The sequence below is a fragment of the Arvicanthis niloticus genome, chromosome X, assembly GCF_011762505.2.
Source record: "Arvicanthis niloticus isolate mArvNil1 chromosome X, mArvNil1.pat.X, whole genome shotgun sequence".
Taxonomy (NCBI): Eukaryota; Metazoa; Chordata; class Mammalia; order Rodentia; family Muridae; genus Arvicanthis; species Arvicanthis niloticus.
The window spans coordinates 1,182,705-1,191,107 of record NC_047679.1 but is presented as its reverse complement, the minus strand read 5'-3'; positions in this window follow the sequence as shown (position 1 = coordinate 1,191,107).

Sequence of the window (8,403 nt, the reverse complement as noted above, 5' to 3'; positions counted from 1 at the left end):
AATCAAAGCAAGCCACAAGTTCATTTTAGATTCAAGTGAAAGGAGGACAGATTTCCACAGAATTTGTGGCCATCTTTAATATAGTGTGCAATCCAACAATAGATTTTTGGGAAATATTTTTAAGTTTGATGGAAGTCTCCATTCTCAAGTAATCAAAAATATTGACCTAGGGGCTAGAAAGGTTACTCAGCAGTTAAGAGCACTTACTGCCCTTGCAGAGGGGCCTAATTTGCTTCCCACTACCTACATCAAGTAGCTTATAACCACCTATAACTATAACTCCAGAAGATCTGATGCCCTCTTCTGCAGACACATACACTCATGCACACTTATCCCCCCACAAAGACACACAAAAAATACATATAATTTAAAAATTTTTAATTTTTAATAGAAGGATACTGGCAAAAAGATGTACTTCTTACATTCTGAAATAAACCAACAAAATATTTCTCTGTAAATGACTAAGTTTCCTTCTCCCTTTTAATTTTTTTCAAATTTTCTATAATAAAGAAACAATGCTTTCTCTTTTACAATAGAAAAGACTGTGTACAGCTCTAGACTGTGTACAGCCCTTAAAGAAGAATGCTGCTTTTACATAGACAAAACAGGGATGGTTAAAGAGAGCATGAAAAGGTCAGAGAAGGTCTTGAGAAAAGACAGAGACAGAAAGAGAAAAAGGAGAGCTTGTACAAGAATTGGTCTTCAACCTCTCCATGATTGTTAACCCTACTTTCTTCCATCTTGGGATCATTAATTTGGTTATTTTTGCTTATTTCCTTTGGTCCCTGGGCCTTAAATAGGCTAACTTTGTGAAACAACAGATAGATAATCTGATAGCAAAATCTACTCAGATACATTATCATATGTTAACTATGGAGGACCACGAGACTCTAGATGAGGATGTTACTCTATCCAGGGTGTTCCGAAGTCCCATTTCCACCCAACCTAAAAGAGGAGACTTCTCTCCCTAGACCAAGCAGAGAGGGACCACCCAGAACCCCCTCTGTCTGAAGATCTGAATTCTTGCGTAGGCTGCAAGGCTAAGCACTGCAAGGGAATATAAATAAAAGTTAAAAATATGTTTCTGGGTTCCCTGAGGGACAAGCCTGACTGCATAGGGGTTGATGTCAAAAGGCCCTCATGCCTCACTGAACAACGACAGGAGGACTGGAGCCATTACAAGGTCCCCTTTAATTACTGGAGGTCAGGCCTCTATCCCTGCCTTGGCAAGATTAGAATCGCCACAGCCCTTCTATACTTGGAGAAGGGAGGAGATGTCAAGGGCAGCCCTGCTTATACACTGAAGGCCTAAAATCAGCCATAAGCCTAAAATCAGCAATAGGCCTGACTTACATGCCTGTTAACACAAAGTCTTGGGTCTCTATGGAAAAAACACTGAAACAGAGGGCTATAAGCTATTGTAAACAGGCAGCTTTGGTGGAAAATTGCCAGCCAGAATAGTCATAGACCTTGTAGATAGGTATCCTTGGTGGTTAGTACCAAATTAGATAAGGACAAGTGAATCATAGGCAGAGTCATAGTGACCTGACCCCTGAACCTTCACCATATGTTTTGAAAGATATCTGTACTCCCCCTGAACACCTATGCTCCTGTGTCATCCTCTTCCCCACATCTTGCATTTTTGTGTTTATAACCCCCATGTTAAAAAGTAAAAATTATGATTTGATTAAAAAAAAACACACAGTGTACCCCTGGTTCTGCTGACTTAGCTCCTGACAATCTATTTTCTTGTTCTCAGAAATACTTGAATTATAAAACGTTATTGTGGTTTTTGTTAGTATGCTGGGTAAAATAATTTCTATTGATCTCATTTTAAACTTCAAAGTTTGTAGTGAGTTAAAATGTCCTTTAACATAATTATAGGTCATATTTATTTTCATATTGTAAAATGCTAGTTGATCTGTTGAACATTTTAAAAAACTGGATTCCTTTTTGAGAATTTCATATATGAACACTGTATTTGCATAATTTTCCCCTTTCTCTCCTTCCTCCCACTTTTCCCAACTCCCCATACTTTTTAAATACATCTTATTATTTAATTATTGTTTATATATGTATACGTATATAAGTATATATGTTTATACAAATATTGATAAAGTGTTTTGAAAAAATAAAAATTTAAAAATTTAAAAAAGAAACAATGCATTTATTATAGATAAAAAGCAAATGTTACTTTAAAACCTAGCTTCTAGAAATATAAAGGTAGACTCTAGAGTAGGCTATAGGACAAGCAGATCTAAATATCTGTGTTTGGGTGTGTATCTCTGTGTGTGGGGTTTGTGTGCGTGTGTGTTTAAGGGAGAAAGAAAGTCACTATGTAGCCTAAACTGGCCTGGAATTCACCATATAGTTCAAGTTCCTCAGACTTACAAAGATCTGCTTTGCTCTGCCGCCACAGTACTGAGATTAAAACATGCACCTACATGCATGTAACTCAATGATATGTATAATGTGCACATGCTTGCACATACTGAAAGAAGACAAATAACTTCAAATTCCTATTTCAAAAATTTCCCAATTAAAATATTGTATCTTAGGGGTTGGAGGCATAGCTCAATTTTAAAACCTATATACTTAGCATGCATGCGATGAGATTCTGAGTTCCAATTCTTCCATCACAATATATTTGAAGGAAATATATTTGGTATTCAAAGAAGTAAGTTGAATTCTGTGGGTAAGTGAAACATTACAGGTATATATGGGAGGGCCATGGAGGTATGGTTTTGTTGGAGTAGGCATGGCCTTGTTGAAGGAAGTCATCACTGAGGGTGGGCTTTGAGCTCTCAGAAGTTCAAGCAACATCCACTGAGACAATGTCTTCCTGGTGCCTGCAGATCCAAGTGTAGAGCTCTCAGCTCCTCTCTAGCATCATGCTTGTCTGTATACTGCCATGCTTCCATGAAAATAATAGACTAAATCTCCAAACTTTAAACCAGCCTCAGTGAAATGGTTTCCTTTATAGAATTGCCACAGTCATGGTGTCTCTTCACAGCAGTAGAACATTGACTGAGACCATTGGAGAACTGAAGTTGGGGCAGGTAAGGTTGAAGATAATCTGCTCTCAACAGCTGCAGCCAAAACTAGCTGTTTCCTTGCATCCTGAATGGGAATACATACATTCTCGTGAGCTCAAACCTATGAAGGACACGGATGTACAAGAGATGGGTGAGTCTGGCCTGGCCCCCAAGTGTCAACTTGTCTTTCTTTCTTTCTTTCTTTCTTTCTTTTTTTTTTTTTTTTTTTTTTTTTTTTTTTTTTTTGGTTTTTCGAGACAGGGTTTCTCTGTATAGTCATGGCTGTCCTGGAACTCACTCTGTAGACCAGGCTGGCCTCAAACTCAGAAATCCACCTGCCTCTGCCTCCCAAGTGCTAGGATTAAAGGCGTGTGCCACCACTGCCCAGCTCAACTTGTGTTTCTTAATATTCTTTTCTTTCTTCCTTTCTTTCTTTGTTCCTTTCTTTTCCTCCTCCTCCTCCTATTATTATTATTAATCTTTTTTACAGTCTAGTTGTTATCTCTTCGTTCTGCCCTCTGACAGTTCCTCATCCCATTCCTCTTCCCCCATCTCCAAGAGGATGTCCCTACACCCTCACTTCCTCCCTCACACCCTGCCAGCCCTCCCCATCCCCTGGGGCCTCAAGTCTCTCAAGGGTTAGGTGCATCTTCTCTTATTGAGGCCAGACCAGGCAGTCTTCTTCTGCATATGTGTCAGGGGCCTTGGACCAGCTAGTGTATGATGTCTGTTTGGTGGCTCAGTGTCTGAGAGATCTCAGGGATCCAGGTTAGTTGAGACTGCTGGTCTTCTTATGGGGTGGCCTGCCTCCTCCTGGCAGCTTCTTCCAGCCTTTCCCTAATTCAAACACAGGAGTCCGCAACCTCAGACCATTGGTTTGGTGTATCTGCTTTTGTCTCAGTCACCTGCTTGTTGGGCCTCTTGGAGAACAGCCATGCTAGGCTTCTGTCTGTAAGTATATCATAGCATCAGTAATAGTGTCAGGCCTTGTAGTCTCCCCTTGAGATGGATCCCAATTTCGTCCAGTCGCTGGACCTCCTTTCCTTCAATCTCTTCTCCATCTTTGTTTTTGCAGTTCTTTTAGATGAGAACAATTCTGGGTCAGAGTTTTGACTGTGGGACCATCTTCCCTCTACTTGATGCCCTGTCTTTCTGCTGGAGGTGGGCTCTAAAAGTTCTCTCTGCCCATTGTAGGGCATTTCATCTAAGGTCCCTCTCACCTCCCAGGTCTCTGGTATATTCTAGAGGGTCCCCCACCTCCTACCTCCTGAGATTGTATGTTTCCATTCATTCTGGGGCCCTTGGGGCTTCTCCTGGTCCCCCTTCCCAATACCTGATCATATTCCCCTTTTCCTCTGCCCCTTCCCCTCCTGTCTCCCACCCAGTTCTCTCCTCCCCTCTTCCCTCTGCTTTCTTCTCCCCCACAAGTGGGATTGAGGCATCCTCACTTGGGCCCTCTGACTTGTTAACTTTTTTTAGTTCTGTGGATTATATCACAGGTATTCTGTACTTTTTTGGCTTCTGTACTTTTTTGTACTTTTTAATACCCACTTATTAGTGAGTATATACCATGCATGTCCCTTTGGTTCTGAGATACCTCACTGAGGATGATATATTCTAGTTCCATCCATTTGCCTACAAAACTCAGAATGTCCTTATTCTTAATAGCTGAATAGTATTTCATTGTGTAAATGAACCCCATATTTTTTTTATTCATTCTTCCATTGTGGAACATCTGGGTTGTTTCCAGCTTCTGGCTATTTTTTAATATTCTTATCAATGATCTAAACATTTTATCTGAGGGCTGGAAACATGGCTCAAAAGTTATGAACACTTGTTGTGGATGATACCAGTGAATACGCCAAACTAGATGAAGAAAAGCCCACAAGGACTCAATACTACATAAAGAACGATAAACAACTAAGAAAACCTGGGAGCCAGAGGAGTGGCTTATCCCAGGAAAGAGCACATCAGTTGCTTCTCTAGTGCCAAATACTCAGCCCTGAAAACATACATACAGGTATCATTATATGGACTGAACAGGCTATGTTTAGGAATGTATATGTACATGTATATGTATGTGTACATAATGTATGTATATGATGTGTGTATATGATGTATGTATATAATGTATGTATATATGTATATAGAAATGTATATGTATATAACATAATACATATGCATATACATATATGCATATATATGCACTATATACATATGCATGCAATAACAGTAAAAATAAAGAGGCTATACATTTTAAAGAGAGCAGAGAGGGATATATGGGAGAGTTTGGAAGGAGAAAGGGAAGAGGGAAATATTATTAAGTAATAATCTCAATAATACAAAAGAGAAAAAAGATAGTACTAAAAACAATGGAAAATGAAATTAATATATTATTATATTTATTAGTTTATTCAGTATTTTTAATCAAATATTAATATTATCTAAATTGTCTTAAATGTAGCAAGTGAATGTTTCTGTCCCAGAATAGCAGTCAGTTACTTCTCAAAGGAATGTTAGCTTATTAGTATAAGGAAACTATATGTAGAAACAATATTATCTTTTATTTGTACTTGCTTCTTGTTTATTCAGTTGTCCTTTCATAAAAAAATTTTATATATATGTACATACAAACACATACTTGTCACCAAAGATTTACCATATAAAAATAAAGTGAATGATAAAATTAAAAAAGAAAAGAAAAAAAAACAACTGTTGCTCTTCCAGAAGACCTGGGTTTGGCTTTCAGCACCCACGTAACTGTCAATTACTCCAGTTCCAGGACATCTGATTCCCTCTTCTGATGTCCATGGACACAAGGCATGAATGTAGTACATAAAACACATACATGTAAAACCCTTATACATGTAAAAGAAACAAACAAATATTTTTAATTAAAATAAATAAAAAATAATGCTGATATAATTCTCATTAACCTTGGTGTTTGGATTAAAATGTTTGTACAGCTAACACTTTTAGGACAAGAGAAGGGTATTAAGCACATGCAAAGGAACATGCCATCATGGGAATACCCGATGAAGCAGAATAAGGGCTTTCTGCCATAATCTACCTTTGCTAAAAAGCAGAAATAAATTAAGAGCAATGTGTTCTAGTAAAGTCTATATATACTATTTAAATAGTGCATGATTTTGTTAAGGAAATGAATGTAACTCATTTAGTATTAACAGCTAGCATTATTAAACATAGATTGTCTGTCAAGTACTGTGCTATACATGCATTGGTTTAATTTAAAATGTTGTTAAAATGTTGCAATTCAGTTAGACAAGAATAAATTCAAGAGATCTATTTCATAACACACTAGATATAATTAAGAACCCTATATCTATTCTTTTACATTTTTTATTATGTTTAATTATGTGTATATAGTTGTGCTTGCGTGTGAGTGTGTGCAGAAGCTCAAGGGTCCATGGAGGCCAGAGGCTTCAGATGCCCTGGAACTGAAATAACAGGCAATTGTGATCTTGGTGCTGGGAACCAACCTCAGGTCCTCTAGATTTGTAATCTCCATCTGCAAGAGAACTATGCACTCTTAACCTCTGAGCTATCTCTTCAGCTTTACATCAATTGTATTCTTAAAAAAATATTATGTGGCCGGGCAGTGGTGGTGTGTCTGCTTCAGCAAAATGTTCTTTCATAAGTCTGCCTTAGCAAAATGTCCTTTCACCTGTGTCCACTTCAGGAAAACACTTCTTCACATGTTTGCCCCAGCAAAACACCATCCAACACAACTGACTTTCCAAAGAACCCTTAAGTTTCTACTTTATATAAGCAACCAAAATACCCTTCAGTAGGTGAGTGGATAAGTGAACTATGGTATATCACTTATCCATATCATTGGTATATATGGATATCATTCAATGATAGAGAGAAATGAGCTACCAGGTCACCAAAAGGCCCACAAGAAACATAAATGCATATTGCCACATGAAAAAGACCAGTCTGAATAGAGTACATAGATTTGGTTCCAGAAATATGACATTCTAAAAATGGGAAACTATAATGACAGCAAAACCATCACTGCTTGAAAAAGAAGATACAAGCAGAGAGAAGGCAGAGGATTTTAGAACAGTGAAAATACTTTGTGAATAGTAATGATTGATACATGTTATTAACCATTTAGCTAAAGCCCTGGAATATACAAAAGAACTTTAATGTGAACTATGGACTTTGGGTGATGACAATGACATCAGTTCATTGATGGCAACAATATTCCACTCTACAGTGGGATACTTATGTAGAAACTATTGCCATACACTATCCAGAGAACAGCATTTCACAGTACTCCTTCTCATCTTCTAGCTTATATTCTTTCTGCCTCCTCTTCCACAATATTTTCTGAGTCTTGGGAAAGTGACTTTATATAGATGTCCCATCTATGACTGAACACTCATAGTCACTTATTATCATCATTTAAAATATTAATGTGCCTCCTCATCAAACACTACTCATGCCAGGAAGAAGCTTCTCTGACCAAGTTTTGGAGCAGCACAAGTCTATGGCTGTAAGTGTAAACATTTAGAAGGCATATAATCTGGCCATTTAGAAAAGCAACATCAATAGGCTCTCTCCTAGGGCCTATGACTTCCCTAGCCATGGGTTTTTACTATGTTTACAGTACTGGAAATAAAATCCCTCTTGTAAAACAGGCCTCAAATCGAACCAAGAGAGCAATTGGTTATCCCAAATAACAATATTGACATGGTTACACCTGTTAGCACATATTTTTCTTTTTTTTTTTCTTTCTTTTTTTTTTTTTTTTTTTTAGCTTTTTTCAAGACAGGGTTTCTCTGTGTAGCCCTGGCTGTCCTGGAACTCACTCTGTAGACCAGGCTGGCCTTGAACTCAGAAATCCGCCTGCCTCTGCCTCCCACGTGCTGGGATTAAAAGGCATGTGCCACCACTGCCCAGCACAGTGAGCACATCTTGCCTGGCAGGCCAATATTGTAATATGCAGAGTCCAGCACTGTACAGGACCATTAATGCTTTTCCTCCCCCACAATAGCCTACATAGCACCTTCAAGCACCAAGAAAGCTAACCAGAGTAGACTTTCCTGGTCTGTTCAAAATCTATTTATCTTTGTTCTGCAGCCAAAGTTTGTGGTTTCATCAGCAATAGGGTCTTATTATTATTATGGACAACCAAAAGCAATAACAAAAAACTCTACTGTTTGGGATACCTCTGGGACCTCTTTGTTCAATAACTTGTAACGAGGTCGCCTATGCTTAGCACTGAGATTTTCATTTAATAGCTAGTGTCTTCTGGAAGCAGCTTTGTTCACTAATGTGTATTCTGTTCCAATTTTTAAAGTAGATTTTTAATTAGCTTACAAGCTAGTGGAGCTACAGA